A 16816-nucleotide genomic window follows, 5' to 3' on the forward strand; every position below is an offset into this window, starting at 1 on the left:
CAAATTTTCAAACCAAAAACACATGATTTTGCATTACTACGTATGGCATCGCCTTAAACACTGTACATACAAAACATGATAGTGAATATATGCATAGTAAATTGTATTTCTTAGTCCTCCTCACTAGGGTGACATGTGCTGAGGCGGATTAAAGTTATTCATTTCTGTTTTATTAGTTTTCTATGTATTTTTAATGTTTTTTTCAGTTTTTTTTTTCATTAATCTCTTTCAGCCGAGTTTTTATTCTTGATTTGTAATCATTCAAATTTTCTATTCGCTTTATATCTAAAGGAAGGATATCGTGGGGTTTTGTCGCAAAATAAATGTAGTTTCTTTGTCCGAATGTGGTTTTATGACTTGGAATATTTGTAATGACATTGTAATTTGATCTAGCGTAATGAATACGCGATATTGCAGAGGATTCAGTATTTTAGTTTTGATAGTATATTTTTATCAGATATTTGTTGTACATTTGGTACATCAAAACTATCGAAAATTTCATTAGAAGGCGTTCTTATGGGTAGTTAAAAAATGGAGCAATAATTTAGAGTATATTAGTGATTGTAGTTTTTCTGGAAATTTATAATTTAAAATTTTAATATTTTTTCCGGAGACAGAGATTTTCTTTTGTTTTTACTCAGTCCAGTTTAATCTAGTATAAATCCTAAGGACGGGTTCTTTCACAGAATTTCAGTTCAAAGTTACTTCTCAAGTTTCGTAAAGGTTATTTTCAAGATATGTTATTATTTCAGTTTTATGAAACACCTGGATAGTAATGATATAATAACAGAACTGGAATAGAAAAATCACACAACTTGAAAATCAACTTTAAAATTTGATGAATTGTTCAAATTCTGTGAAACAACCTATCCTAAGTATTTCATCGTATCAGTAGCATTTTCAATTATAAATTAATGTATAATACCTAACATGCAATGTGTAAAAAACGTACCGTACCTATGAGATGGACGTCGTAGAAATCAAACTTAGTTTTAATATACTGCAAAAGTTTAGTATAATGCATCACTTAAAAAAATATACATATTTATGTAATTAAAACCTTAATCCAATTATCAAGATATAATACGTATCAATGAATAAATTCAAGTTAATTGTTAGAAAAAAAAATAATGTTAATACCTTTGGGTATATTAAAAAATTGTAAAAATGAGAGATTTCTTACAATCAAACTGAATTGTACTGAGTTTTGTAAGACACTATATAAAATACAAATGTAAAAACAACTGAATAAATAAATATTTAAAAAAACATCGATTTTAATTTTACGTTCACTGCATGTCTTATGCTCGACTAAACATTTTGTTTTTATTTTTATTTAATTTAAGCTTATTTATTTGAAGCCATTTTGAAAATTTTTCCAGTTCCAGGGTGTTTAATCTCGAAAATATTGTGATGTGTGTAGTATATATTTAAAAAAATATATTAATATCGTGAAACTTACCAAATCGGAAGGTGAATTTAAATAATCTTAGTAAAGGTTGGGAAAACTCACCTGTAACAAAAAGAAAAATCATGAATTAATAATAATATCATTTTTAATAAATGTATTAATAAAGTTTATTATAAAACCTATTAATAATAATTATATTCTAATAATAACATAAACTTTATAAAACAGTACATATTTAAAAAAAACATCGTAATATTATAGTGACAATTACAGGATAACAAAAGCATCACTGAATAGATAATGAGAGAAGATAACAAGAAAATAGAAGACCTTATGAAATAGAACTTAATAATTATATATAAATTGCAAAGATATACGAATATATTCTATTTTTTATGAAGCTAAATAAGTAATCTTAAAAATAAATAAAAAAATTATATGAGGCTTTCCTGTAAATAAATACACATTTTTTACTTTCACCAATGTGGCGAAACGAGATATTGGAAAAATATTATGATACTTGCACTCCTTGCCAATAAATTTCCTTGCTAAATAAATAATATCTAAATACGCCATTAAGTTACAAAATACAATAAAACCGGTGTATATCGGCACACTACGGGTACACACGTCAGTAATCCGCGGTGGATTTTTCAGCACACTACGGGTACAAACGTCAGAAATCCACGGTGGATTTCTTGGCACAGGGTTAATACCCACATAAGTAGTTCTGTAACTACTAACCCCATATAATATCTAGAACCGCATAGTTTCTCCTCAGCATCCTTGTTATAACAAGGAACTAGAAGCACATTGAGATCAAGATGCACGGCCGGGCACGTGCCAAGTGCCAAGTGCCAAGTAGGGGGCAAAATTGAATTTTGGCGAGGAACGGAAGTGGGATCAAACTGGAGTAGCAGATATCTTCAGTCTGTATACAAACACATAAACTTACACACATACACGCAAACGGGAAGGCGGGAAAACGTGACACTTTTCCAAGATGGCGCAGATGGGCTGATGATCATTTGGGTAGAAATAGTAAAAATAATAGTTAATATAGAATGGCAGAGACTTCATTATAACTAAAATTTCAAAGTTTGTTCCTACTAGTGCCAGTGTTATTTAGAGAATGATAGAAGTCGGGGACGCCCTAGAAAAACATGGATAATACAATCTCGAAACATTGCCGAGTCCTCTAGTAATTATTAATTAAAGTATCATATGATTTTTTTTATTTTATTCTATTTTGTACACGGTGTCCGGAAACTCGTATTACGTGCTGGAAACACACTTGAAGTCGATTTTGTGACAAAATTTTATTTTATTAAAGTTTATAAATCGAGCCTCAAGTTTAAATTGTCAATGTCAGATTTGAAAAAAAAATCGGTTGCTAGGGAGTTAATACGAGCTATTGTATTTTAAAATGCTTCGAAGAATAGCTCCCGAATTGGACTGAATAGTGAATTGTATGACGTCACGAGACACCATTCAACACGTTCACCTTGAAAAGTTACCAAAATTCACATTGAAAGCTAATAACTTCTTTATTTTTGGATTCATCGAAAAACTAATAATTTTCCTGGCTCTCAACTCTTTAAATTAATATGATACATTTTCATCAAAATAAACAAACAAAAAATTGACGACCTAATTCAGACGTGATTTCTCTAGCATAAACTGAAAATTGCGATGTTAAAACAAAGTTAATGAATAATAAAAACTTACGAAAGAACGATCAAAAATAATTCTAGATACAATAGAATTTACAACACGAATGAAAAGAAGAAAAAAATCAACGAAGCGCTTACAAAATATTCAAATACTTTCACAAGAAAAAACTACCCATCATAATATTTCATTCGGTTAACGCCGCAGATTCAATTCAAGGGATGAGAAAATGTTTTTATTTTATTTCTTTAACGCGTTATTTCTATTATGCAAATTGTATCGTTTACCGCAATTGGGATTCGTGGCAGTCCCCATTAGAGTGGTCGGTCTGCAATTTGTACTCCATTACATTGTATTCAGTCATCCCTTGCGGGGTATCACTCATGTTCAACCCCTCATGAAGAAGTGCGGGTAGAATATAATGTATGTATTCAGTGTAATGACGGTACAGAATAATCTCAGATAATAATGATAACACTACGAAGAGCTTGAAATGAATTTTACATTATGTACGTATGTCGTATGTATATAGTCGTACAATAAGCAAGAACTTGAATAGCATGCAGAATATTTATTTATTTTTCGGAATAACTTTATTGAGTAAAACCTCGAATTGTAATATTTAATTATTGAAGACAATATTAGCGATTTCTAAACGAAAATCTGAAACAGAAAAATCAGAAAAGGATACGCTCACATCTAGGACTCGAACCCAGGACCCTTGTCTTGCCGGGACACCGCTCTACCACTGAGCTAATGGGACCCTATCCCCCTCGGTCACTTTTAATTGTATCATACTTCGAATAAGAACTACCAACATTGTCTTCATTTTTTTTCACCTGCAAGACAAGGGTCCTGGGTTCGAGTCCTAGATGTGAGCGTATCCTTTTCTGATTTTTCTGTTTCAGATATTCGTTTAGAAATCGCTAATATTGTCTTCAATAATTAAATGTAGAATATTTGGTTACATTATACGAATGCCAATATTCATCTCCAAACCGGGATTGTAACTGCCAATGCCTCGAAAAATTAAATAAAAACTAACCTTTCACATATTAATAATACCAAAAATATGATTCGTAAATCTATATACTTTTTTCAAACATATTTGCAAGTTCCTCAATATAAAACTTTTAAAATCGGTATATTTTTACTCTCTCTGCCAATCACACATAAAATACGGAATTAAGGCTTGGGGTAGTGCGTCCTCTACCGCCCTCGATCCCATCATTACCTCCTCAGGCCTCTGACATACTTTGAAATAAGATTGGAGTATTTCCGCATAGCAATAAAATCTAAATAAGCAATAGCAATAAAATCTTTTGGACGAAAAACTAAGTTTCACCAATCATATCCATCAAATTGTGAACAAAGGTATGAAAACACTAGGCTTCGTATTAAGAACAACTAAAAACTTTAATTCTTTACAAGCCATTAAACAATTATACGTATCTCTAGTAAGAAGTCTAATTGAATATAACTCAGTAGTTTGGTCTCCATCTTACAAAATTCACATTAACAACATTGAGCGAATACAAAAAATATTTCTACGTTTTATAAATTTTAAATTAAATATCCCTGTCGCAGACTTAAAATACAATTTTTTATTAAATACTCTAAAAATACATACATTAGAAGATAGACGTAAAATAAACGATTTAACGTTCTTATTCAAAATACTTAACTCTAAATTCGACTGTTGTGAACTCCTGCAACTTATAAACATACATACACCCACAGTAACAACACGACAAAATACAATATTCTACAGCAGCACACATAAGCGTAACTACATTGCCCACTCTCCGATACAACGGCTTCACACCATGGGAAATCATTACTTGGGTGATGTTGACATATTCAATACCAACTTGGCAAGTTTTGTGGATCATTTAAAACATTTATTTCAACAATACTCCTAAACACATCATGTAAACCTACAAATAGCTGTAATTTTCTGTTTTTTTGTTTCTTGTGTTTGTATGACTTGTTGCATAGCTTTTATCAAATGTAATTTTATTCTTATTTTTTATGTTTCAAAGTATCTTTCAAATTAAAATTATACTACCAACCATGTAAAAGCCCTCTGGGCGTTAAATAAATAAAAATAAATAAATAACTAGAATATTTCTGACGTATCTTACTTTTGGTCCTTTCGTATTGAAATAATTAATGAAAATATCACCAAGTTTCAAAATACTTTTTCAAATTGCTTTCGGAACGTTTGGTTTCATAAGGTGGACATTTTTATTCTTCCGTGGTTTTTTTTGGTGTTTCTTTATCCATAAAAATTTGCAGTTTTTTACATTATTATTACAGTTTTTTGTGGTCTACAGCCACCATACTAGGATCATGCCCGTATTATGGTAGCAACTTCTGGATTTGAATATAAAGCGTGGTGTTTTCTCTTTCTAACACCGTTTAGATCACATTTCTCATCATGACAACGATTTCAATGAGATCGATTTCTATGAATTGTTACCAAAAGCGAACAAGTTAGACTGAAGGATTACTAACTACTAAGGCACCAAATAGTTCTGAAACTTACTCTTTCTGTCAGCACTGATAGGATATTTAACACTATTAACGTTGTGGATATACAGCAGAACTTTGCTCAAATACATTCTGGTAAATTTGCACAAAACACAAATAAAATCAAAGAATAAAGAGCTTTGGAAAGAATTAAAAAAAATATATATTTAAGGTATGTAAGTAGTAAGGTATGTAATATAAATTTTATGATTTTAAAGTAAGATTAATTTACAAACATACTTTATTGGAAGCGAGGTCTATTACTGTTCAAGTTGATTTGAGAAATAAACTACTTGTCTTGAAAATTCGACAATTTGATCACAAGCAGATAATAAAGTAAACTAAATAAGAAGAAAACAGAAAGAGGCATAAGTTTTTCCTTCCGAGTATAAATTGCCGTTTCATGGGCTAGCCATTCACCCCCTAATGATCTGCCTTTCACGCCGCAGGCTGTACTACCCTAAGAGAAAGGAAATTTTATATGGTAGCAACAGTGTTAAACAGGGTGGCTATTTGAACCTTATGAATATAGGACCTCAAAGCTCGGCTGTGAAAAACAAACGTTACCTAGATTGAAAACCTACAAATAATTTATTTATTTTATTGAACAAGAAGATAACTAACTAACCATCACACCGTTTCCCCGAAGGGGTAGGCAGAGAGGACGGACCCCCAAACAACTCGGTCTTGGCACACACTTCTTCCCTCATTCGCATTCATACATCGTCTCATACATACTCCTCTATTATTCTGACTCGTGACATGTCATATATTCTCCTTACACTCCTTTCTTCGCTCATTTGCTCTACATGCCACAAACCATCTAAGCGTCCCTTTAATAATCTTACTCATTACGCTTACATCAGCCTTGCACTCTTTGCGGATCTCCACATTTCTCACAAGATCATACATGGTTTTACGACACATAAGCCTCAGGGATCTCATTTCTACAGCATTCACTCTAGAAGAAGAAGATAATACTTGTAAATCTAAACAAGACATGAAACAGAAAAAGACAAAGAAAAATAAAACAACGGTTTCAACTGGGAATCGAACCCAAGATGTCTGTCCTGCCAGGACAACGTCTTTATCTACTCGACCATTGGGACCTAATAATTACACGTCATTTTGTCAAATATTTCGAAATTCGACTTGGATGTGCAGACGCATTAGCAGCCAAGATCCCGGGCACCCACGCTAGGTCACCAAACCAAGAGAACTTGGGGTGAAATTTGGCAGAGGTGTTGATTATTGAATAAATGGTTGTGAAATGAATTTTGATTATTTATTAATTATCTATGTTTATTTATTTATTTACTGGACAATTTGTATAGCGCCGCTTTTGTGAGATATCACCTCAGGGGCGCTTTACAGTTGATGCAGGTATTACAAAAAATATAAATATTGCAAAAATAAAGTGAAGTTAAGTTAAGTAAAATGAAGTACAGGAACAGGTGACAAGAAGACTCTGCAGCGAAAGAGTCCACCGCGTCCACCAACAGTGCCAGCACGAGGTTCGTCATCCGTCCAGGTATGTGTCTGCTTGGCAGCACCGCTGTGACGTTCGACGAAGATATAAAATGGAGACTCTGCAGCAAGAATCCTATGTGGTGAAGAAACTGGACCAGCTGCTGCAGCGAGAGAGTCCACCGCGTCCACCAACAGTGCCAGCACGAGGTTCGTCATCCATCCAGGTGTTTGTCTGCTGCTTATAAAGCGCTAACACCTCACATAGATAAGAGACCCTGGCGGCACTGCTGTGACGTTCGGCAATTCCGTCATTCATCTCCATGTAATCCTGTTCCTGGTGATTGTTGAAGTGGTGCATTCTGTCCGCAATAAAAAGCGACGGTCGGGATAATAAATTACCCTGGGCTTATCAAAACACTTGCCTTCAGAGTTACCGAGAATTCCGTTGAAAATATCTGGGGTGCATTTACCGATCGACGTTCGTTTCGAATGACGAATATTTTGGAGCAAAATTTCCGAATATTCACTTTCCAAACACTGCACTCAAATCACATATTATAAAATTCAAATAACTGGTTGTTAAGTTTATTTTTATTTAAGTTAAAATGTTGATTAATTGATTTTTAAAAATAATTTCAAAGGGATGTTGCCTCATTTCCCTTAAAAATATTTTTAAAAAAACACAAAGCGGTTGGAGGACGCGTTAGGACGCGTCCGTCTGCCACGAAGGGCGCTATACATCTCTAAGCAAATTTATTTATTACACCACTTAAAGCCAAAATAAATCACTTTCAACATAAATGATTTAAAGACAGAGAAAGTTATTTAAAATTTCAACTAGTAAAAGTAACGGTTTTATCTCCCCTTAAGCTTATTCAATTTACTGAAATATTCTCTCTTGTAACAAAATGTAAAAACTGTAAATGACGAGCGCTTTAAAACTAGTGTAAATTTCACTTCACTTCCGAGTTTATTCGGGTCTGTGTTCTGCACACAGGAGAGACAATTCCTAGAAGTTACCTATAATTATCTATTGAAAGAACTTGACTTTTGAAAATTTACATAAAATCTTTAGAAGCACCTGTGCTTTAGTAATTGACCATCTGCACAAGATAGAATTCGATATTTCGACACACGGACACGTCAACAACACATTTCAGTAAGTGTGATCTATACCGATTGAAAGGAAAACATTTATTTTATGTACACACACTTTTAGAATAAAAATTTACATACGTAAAAAATGTTTAAAAAAAATAAGTTTAGGGAAACCACAAAAGGCACTACTGCCTGTGCGTGGGTAAAATACAAAATAAGAAAAATAAATAAACTTATTAAACAAAATAAAATACAAAATCAAACGAGTTGTAATGTAAATTTACGTTGAATTAAAGTAAAGTTACGGTGTAGTAATGTAATATTGTTGTGAAGAAGTGAAAATATTTACATGGTGTTTATAGTGCAGTTGAGTGGTTTCGGTTTCAGTCTGTATTTTGGAGTCAGTATTTTATCTATTTCTGATCTCCCTACGTTTTGTATCTAGCTTTTTATTCGAGAGTTAAATGCTATAATATTTTTGTAAGTTTTGAACAAGAGTGGGATATTGATGTAGAGTTTATTACCATAATTTTTGGGAACATTTTTTCCCAAATTTTGTATTTATAGTTGCTTGTTGGATATGTTTTTGACCGTGAGATCTAGTGTTTCTAATATACATGTTAGTTGTTATTCCTTGTTTTTTTTTATATATTTATTTATGAATATTAAAGAGTATAAAGTAAGGGAAAATAATTGAGCTTACTTCGGGGAAACGGACGGTGGACACACTATAAGTTTATCTGTCCAGAGGTTCTACAGATCCCGTAGTTAATATCTTACTGTCGGAACAAGCGACTAGTACCAAAACCTCCTAGATCCCAAGGCTGGGACACTCATTCAAAGCAGCCTCCTAACTTGTATAAGATTTAAGAAATACTTTCGTCGTAAGTTTTTTTGTTCAATTTATTAAAACATCTTAAAATGTATAACAAATAAATAAAAATACATTTTTGAAGGTTTCCTCACAAGAAGGAGGCTGATTTGTTCAGTGTCCCGGCATTGTGATCTGGGGGGTTGTGCTAGTACTACCTGCTACTTACTCTGCGGGTAAATTTAATAAAGAAAATAATATAAAACAAGAACAAAGAAATTTCACTTTTATATTTGGCCTTTAAGGAGTTTTTGAGAGACGAATCATCAAGATTAAAGGGTGTTTGAAACACGTTTCAAGATGGTTTCGCGTCTCTTCTTGGAGTGTTTCATTCAGAAAAAAATGTAACTACAATGGAAAGTATAAAACGTTACTAGGGGGATGATAATGCCGATGGTTGGACTGTTCCATAATTGGGTTGCCTAATAATAAGAAAATATATTGTCAGCCGAAGGGTGTAAGTATGGCTTTATTCCAAATTTATGGGAATATTTTAAAGAATTTGCAATGAAATTTAAAGAGACTGTCTTGAAAGTTTAGTAAGATAATACGCGAGTAAAGTTAGTACTTTTTTTAAGATCTCTGGTATAGGATTGTTCACAATCTGCATAAACAAAATGAAAATTAATTTAATTTAAAAAATAGCGCGAAATATTTATTTGTAGGGTTAAACCTAAAAAGATTATCATGCTAATTTCGGTAAGAGGTAGAAGTTATTTGGCCTTACTTAATACAAAGATAAAGCGAATAGAAATATGGGATAAGGATAGGAGGTTCTCTCGATACATTCTATACTAATGCATTAATTTGTATGTCGTTAGTTATACATGTGGGCAAATGATGAAGTTGCTCATTCTTCCCTTCGAAGACTTGACATAATTATTTAATTAAACAAAAACGTACTCGATATGAATAACCTATAAATATACACATAAGAGTATATCTTCATTTTGGCTTAATTTTGCGAGACAATTAACTTATCTATTTGTATTGTAATGTCATCTACCAATAGGATGCATGATCTGGCAATAAGTTTGGGGGGTACTATTGACATATTTATTGACTCCATTTATAGAATTAAGCGTAATCAATACCAACACTTTGTTGAATCTTACAAATTATAATAGCGTTGGTAATTTAGTTTTAGTCATTTTTCTTATATGTAGTATTGTTCTAGTATCTATATTATTAATGTTACTGTTACATGTTTTAAAAATATTATTTTATACTCATTAGATTTAATTTTTTTTTTTGTATAATTTTCGATATGCTACTAGATACAATTCTGTTTTAAAATGCAGGTAAAAGGCTGGGCGTTATACCTAATAAAATAAATAAAAATAAAACTTGTAATTAAACTTCTCCGTCATTTACAATCTGTATGTAGATAATCATCGATATACATCGAACGTATAAAAAATGGACTAATGAAAATTCCTCTATCAGCTTTGAAAATTAAATTTGCTTCCGGCTCAAATCTGATATTCAGGAGTATTATGATTGCAGAGAAGGTATTCACTGAACACAACTGAAAGGATAACTGCTAATTCAATCATTTTTATTCGCCCGCCTTCAATACGATTTATAACGTAATAATAATCAATGCGAGCGTGACGGGAAGAGCAGGCTGAGTACATACCCATTGAATGGGGAAAGAGACAAAACTAGGGAAGGAGCAGAGGGAGAAAACCAAGATTACTAAAAGTGAATATTTTGTTAAACATATATATACATATGGGTTTTAACGGATGTACTTAACATACTTTAAACAGTGATTCCCGGCATTATTGGAGTAAAAAATGTTAATAAAGTTTTAATGACTTTTGTACGTATATATTTTTTTATTCCAAATGTTGTCACTAGTCACTCAGCCAAGTAGCAGCCCAAACCCTCACTCCGACCCCAACTGTCCAACGCCTACTGATTTTTTTAAATATTTGAAGAAAAAAATTATTTCATGTACTTTTTTTACCCCGAATAATGTCAGGAATCACTGGTTAAAATAAGTAAAATGCGTCTCTTAAGACCCCGTATATACCGTCATACACAGTGATTCAGGATCATGCCGCGAAACTTCGGCGTGTGATTGATTATTCATAAAAAAATTGTGTTAAAATTTTTTTTCCATCAGTACCAAAATAAAAAAAAGTTATGATAAAACGTCTTCACCAAGCGTTCGTATAAACGCATCTTTATAATTATTATTTCTCCGCGCTCGGTCAGATGTTCTAGTGTTCTGATTTTGAATTTACCATATTTTAAACAAAAATTGGAACATGCTTTTAGAAATGAATAACCGCTGTTACTAGGCACGTACCAAACGCTTCTCAGATGTTATCCGAACACGTGCTTACGACTCGCAAAAGTAAAGCTGCGATGACAACAGATAATTTCTATTACAATTCTTCGTTATGATTTTTTTCTTAGATTATTATGAATAATCAGCCCCCACAGTTTCGCGGCATGAGCGTGGAACACATAATACATCAGCGGTGTCAGGACAACATTGCACAGGCGTGACCAGTGATAGAATTGCATACGGAGAAAATTACACGCGGACGAAAGCTCAAGTGGAGGGAATTCCTCCCACTAAAATAACACATCACATATAATTCATCCCACTAAAATACATCTCACTTATAATTCCTCCCACTAAAATTACACATCACACATAATTTCTCCCACTAAAATTACACATCACACATAATTTCTCCCACTACAATTTCACAACACACATAATTCATACCACTAAAATTACACATCATATTTAATTCATCCCACTAAAATACACCTCACATATAATTACTCCCACTAAAAATACACATCACACATAATTCCTCCCACTAACATTACACATCACACATAATTTCTCACACTAAAATTACACATCACACATAATTCATCCCACTAAAATTACACATCATATATAATTCATCCCACTAAAATACACCTCACACATAATTCCTCCTACTAAAATTACACCTCACATATAATTTGTGTGCTAAATAAATTTCATATTATTGGTTGACTTTTAGTTACTTTCAAAAACTTTTGATAAAATCAATGACAAAAAAATTCGAACGCTTTTATAAAATTAACCTCTTTTATGTGAAACCCGCATACCCAAATTGGGGTATGTGTGAGGCTGAAGATAGTGGGGAGGGGAAGGAATGGGGAAGAGGAAGCTAAGGAAGTACCTGGCTATTCGGATATGGTAACTTAACACGGCCAAAGCCATTTCTGAATGTTGGTTTTACACCAGGGCGATACTGAGAGTATCTTCCACTGTGGAACGTGCCGCAAATATACTATATATTATTTTAAATTGTGAAATGACACAAATTAATCAGTTGAAATTTACTTGCGAACGCCGGGATTTGAACCCGCGACCTCCGGCTTGCTAATCAAGAGCCTTACCCCTCGACCACGGAGGCCCGTCAAAAACAATCCTTGACAAATCAGTTCCAATTTTGAAAATAAGCCAATAATTATAAATAATTTTCAGTCAAATATTATATTAGAGGTACCTAGGTACTGCATTCTTCAGATTCACACAATCAGTTTCAATTTTGAAAAAGACACTGAAATTCGAAGCAAATTTGAGTTAATTGAACCACATTTCACACAGGACTAACTAAATTTGTAGCACAGACAACCGTCATTAGTATTGTATCAATTTTCAATCGAACCTCTTTATATAGTTTCAAGCTCGGGGTTGTCGACTACTGGCTTAAAACGTAGAGAAAACTGTGAATAGAGAGCCTGCAAGAGTAATTAGTGATAATTCCAATGTGAAGGATGAATGCGCCCAAGGAATTTTAATTAAGCGCACAAGTAGGTTATTAAAACACGGGAGTAGACACTCTAGGGAGTACCAGCCCACTATGCCTACCACTGAAGAGGAAAACTGCTAGAAGTGCGGCCGTGAGCCTTAAGTAGACCCAACTTTTCATTACATCTTATCTCTCTTATTCCTCACAAGTGGCGGTTTTCTTTAGGGTGCGTCTGTGCAGTGAACTCCAATGTATATTAAAATTGTTATTTCAATTTCTACAGCGTTTTCGAATAAGAGGTGTTATTTTGAATAGCCCGCTATTTCTGTAGATGTTACTATTGAAGCTGCCATTTTTTGACATTTGACAAGTAGAAACTACGCCATTAATAAAAATGGAACGATACACGCTTCAACAACGCATTGAAATTATTAAAATTCACTTGAGTGAATCAAATGCAAATCATCTTGAGTGATGAGGCCCATTTCCACCTCGGTGGCTTCGTCAACAAGCAAAATTGTCGCATCTGGGGCTCGGAAAACCCAAGAGTTATTGTTGAAAAGCCTTTCTATCCTCAACGTGTGACTGTTTGGTGCTCTTTATGGTCTAGCGGAGTCATTGGACCTTACTTTTTCTAAAATGAGGCTGGAGCAACAGTTACGGTGAATGGATTGCGCTATCGACAGATGATTAATGATTTTTTATGGCCGGAATTGGATGGTATTGATCTGGACAACGTTTCCGTTCAACAAGACGGCGCTACGTGCCACACAAGCAACGAAACCATTGATCTTTTACGATTGAATATCAGAATAACACCTCTTATTGGAAAACCCTGTACATAGTCAATTTATTGGTATTTTAAACTTTTACGTAGACCTCTCACGTGTAAGAATGTCAATTCATAGAAAATCTTAGACGTATGAGCCAGTGTTTGTCGATTTCTTATTTATTGCATTATCAATATCGGTCTAGCTATCAAAAGCGCGCCCGTGGTCGTAAAATCAGTACAAATCATCGGTAGTTACACCTATCAATACGATATTGTAAAGTTATCGATTTTATCGTTCTAGATCATCTGGACTCTAGGAGGAATCGAAAGGTCTTATATAAACTGCCGACAGCAGTATTTTTCATACATTGCATTATCAATATCGGTCTAGCTATCAAAAGCGCGACCGTGCTTAAGAAATCGGTATGAATCATCGGTAGTTACGATTATTTCTTCGTGCTAGACACCCTGGGCTCTAGGAGAAAACGAAAGGACTTATATTGACCTGCCGACAACAGTATTTTTCGAAGCGGGATATATCACATTCCCAGGGATTACGTGTTCAGTGTTGCCTGTGTGAAGGTAGTGACGGTAGGTGAGGGTTGGTTATTTTAATATGAAGCGATGCTTTCCAAACCAGACGCGATTAAAATATGATATAAATTTAGAAGGGATGGATTTAGACTGTCACTTTGAGTCGTAATTAGAAAGGTGGAAGAATTTGAAATTGTCAAATACTTTGCCAGAATTTGTTGAATGACGTGAGGCTTCATTTTGTCGTTTGGATGAAGAGGTTGTCTTCTACAGACGATTATATTTTAATATAAAGGACGCACAATTTATACTATCTACATAGCTATAAAGGTATTTCAAATTAATTTGTAGGTTTGAATATTATCCCTTGACAGGATGCAGAGACATCCACCGTAGATTTATAATAATGTATCTTAATATTATTCTGGATTGTCGTTACGTCACTTGCAAATATGTTTATTTTATCTGTGAAAAAGCGCTAATAATTTTCATTTTCAAGTCACAGTACTGTATTTATTTACAGAAAATACCTCAACTTTTTTTATTTTAAGGAGCGCTTATTTAAGTGGATAATATAATAAATCTCAAAAATTTATTCGTAAGTCTTCATCACATTACATTTTTTAAACATTTCCCTGAACATGTAAACAGCTATCCTGGAGAAACTAGTGACTGGATAACTCATAAAAATGACAATTCAACACATCTTCAAAAAGTGATATAAATTAATGAAAAAAAAATAGGTTAATTAGGTTAGGTTTATAGGTTATTTTTTTTCATCGCTTGTTATGGCTTTATAACATTTTTTAGGCCACCTCTGTGAACTCTTCCTTGGCGGAGCGTTCAGGGAACAAAGGGGGTTTGGAGAGGATATATATACACTGTGGAATCAGAAGACAAAGCCTCATATCCAATGACAACCCTGATGAACTTCATAAAAGGGACCGGACGACTGTTTATTTATTTATTTAATATCAACGGTATAAATATACCATAAACAATAAATCAAATACAATGACATCAGAAAGTATAAAATGATAGAAACTCTATAATGATATTAAAGTAAGAGATGCAGGTACACGCAAAACTACAAAAAAGTAGACTTTCTAGGTTTAATTAATATTTATTGAAAATATATGATGCAGTTAAATAGATTCGCCACATCTGCTTATCTATTACTTTGACGGCCGGCGTGGTCTAGTGGTATACGCTTTTGACTACAGATCCGAAGGTCGCGGGTTCGAACCCGGCGTGCGCAAATAAATTTTATTTGATTAATTTGTGTTATTTCACAATTAATTAATTTAAAATAATATATAGTATATTTGCGGCACGTTCCAGAGTGGAAGATACTCTCAGTATCGCCCTGGTGTAAGACCACCATTCAGAATTGAAACGTTGCTTGAAATGGCTTTAGCCGTGTTTGGTGACCAGATCTGAATAGCCAGGTACTTCCCCACCTTCCTCTTCCCCATCTCCCTCCCCTCCCCAATACCCTCAGCCTCACAACATACCCCAATTGGGGATGCCATAGTCTCACTGGCTCCAGACGGGAGCAGTTGGGACTCTTGTGCGGTAATACTGTAAAAAAAAAAAAAAAAAAAAAAAAAAAAAAAAAAAAAAAAAAAAAAAAAAAAAAAAAAAAAAAAAAAAAAAAAAAAAAAAAAAAAACTTCATGTAATTTAGGTATAAGTGAGTATTTTCAATGCTCAACCCTGGTATTGATACATTTAAACATTATTTTGGAACGAGTAGCTCGCGCAAGTACATGAAATTCATTGAGGTTAAGTAAATTAGGGCTGCCTATACTACCAATTACGATTTTGAACATTTTAAAGGAATGAGGAGATAGCACAATGGGCATTTGGCCTAAGTGTTCACGGGAACTATTTATATGTAAACCGTCTCCGCTCTATTATAAAAATATATATATTTAAAGAGGTATGTTGAATTGTTACTGTGTTGAGTTATCATGGAAACATTACACAGATTTCCCAAATACAATACCTTGACATCTACCATAAACGTACATTTTATCTAAAATCAATTCAACCCAGAAAACCCCTTTTCCTGTAATCACACAACAATTCCCATAGTAGTATTACAATACAATATAATTTAAATTACTAACCTTAACAAGATAGTAAATCATTCCATACACCGATATCAACATTAAACAGATTTCCCAAATACAATACGTGGACATTAACGTACATTTTAATCGGAAAATGAGTTATTCGATATCACTACCTAACTACCTTACCTAAACTATCTTACCTATTCTGTCGGGGTAATTAATTTACAAAGTTCGTCGGGTCGGGATACACCTACCGAACCTGTGGTAATTTAACGTATTTATATCAGGTATATAATAATTCATCACGTATCGACACTAGGTAGATACGTTTTAAGGTTTCGGCACCCTGATACGGCGATTCGAAGATAATACGGAGCGTTTGCGGTAGAATTGCGGAAGGGATTCGCTGAAAATATGTAGATATTTATAGACGAAACACAGGTACATATTTATGACGGCTCTTTCATACGATATAATTAAGTTACTGAGGGAATTTTCTTCAATTACTCTCTGATCGTAGTTTTTCTTCGCTAAAATTCTTAAATGATAAAAATTATCCCTGATCACTCTCCACAATTGACACTTGCGGGAAAGGATAAAACTGAAT

General features: G+C 33.5%; 1 long non-coding RNA gene across 1 annotated transcript in view; it reads right to left on the minus strand.

The window, feature by feature from the left end:
* Positions 1-1474: 1474 nt before the first annotated feature.
* The window catches only part of LOC149409661 (uncharacterized), a 463199-nt gene continuing 447857 nt past the window's right edge, over positions 1475-16816 (minus strand). Inside the window, exon 3 of the long non-coding RNA XR_016305149.1 lies at positions 1475-1513. This is a non-coding gene — a long non-coding RNA (uncharacterized LOC149409661). The remainder of the gene's footprint in view (positions 1514-16816) is intronic.

This window comes from Hesperophylax consimilis, chromosome 30, assembly GCF_061612785.1.
Source record: "Hesperophylax consimilis isolate HC1 chromosome 30, BYU_Hcon_1.0, whole genome shotgun sequence".
In the NCBI taxonomy this organism is placed as follows: domain Eukaryota; kingdom Metazoa; phylum Arthropoda; class Insecta; order Trichoptera; family Limnephilidae; genus Hesperophylax; species Hesperophylax consimilis.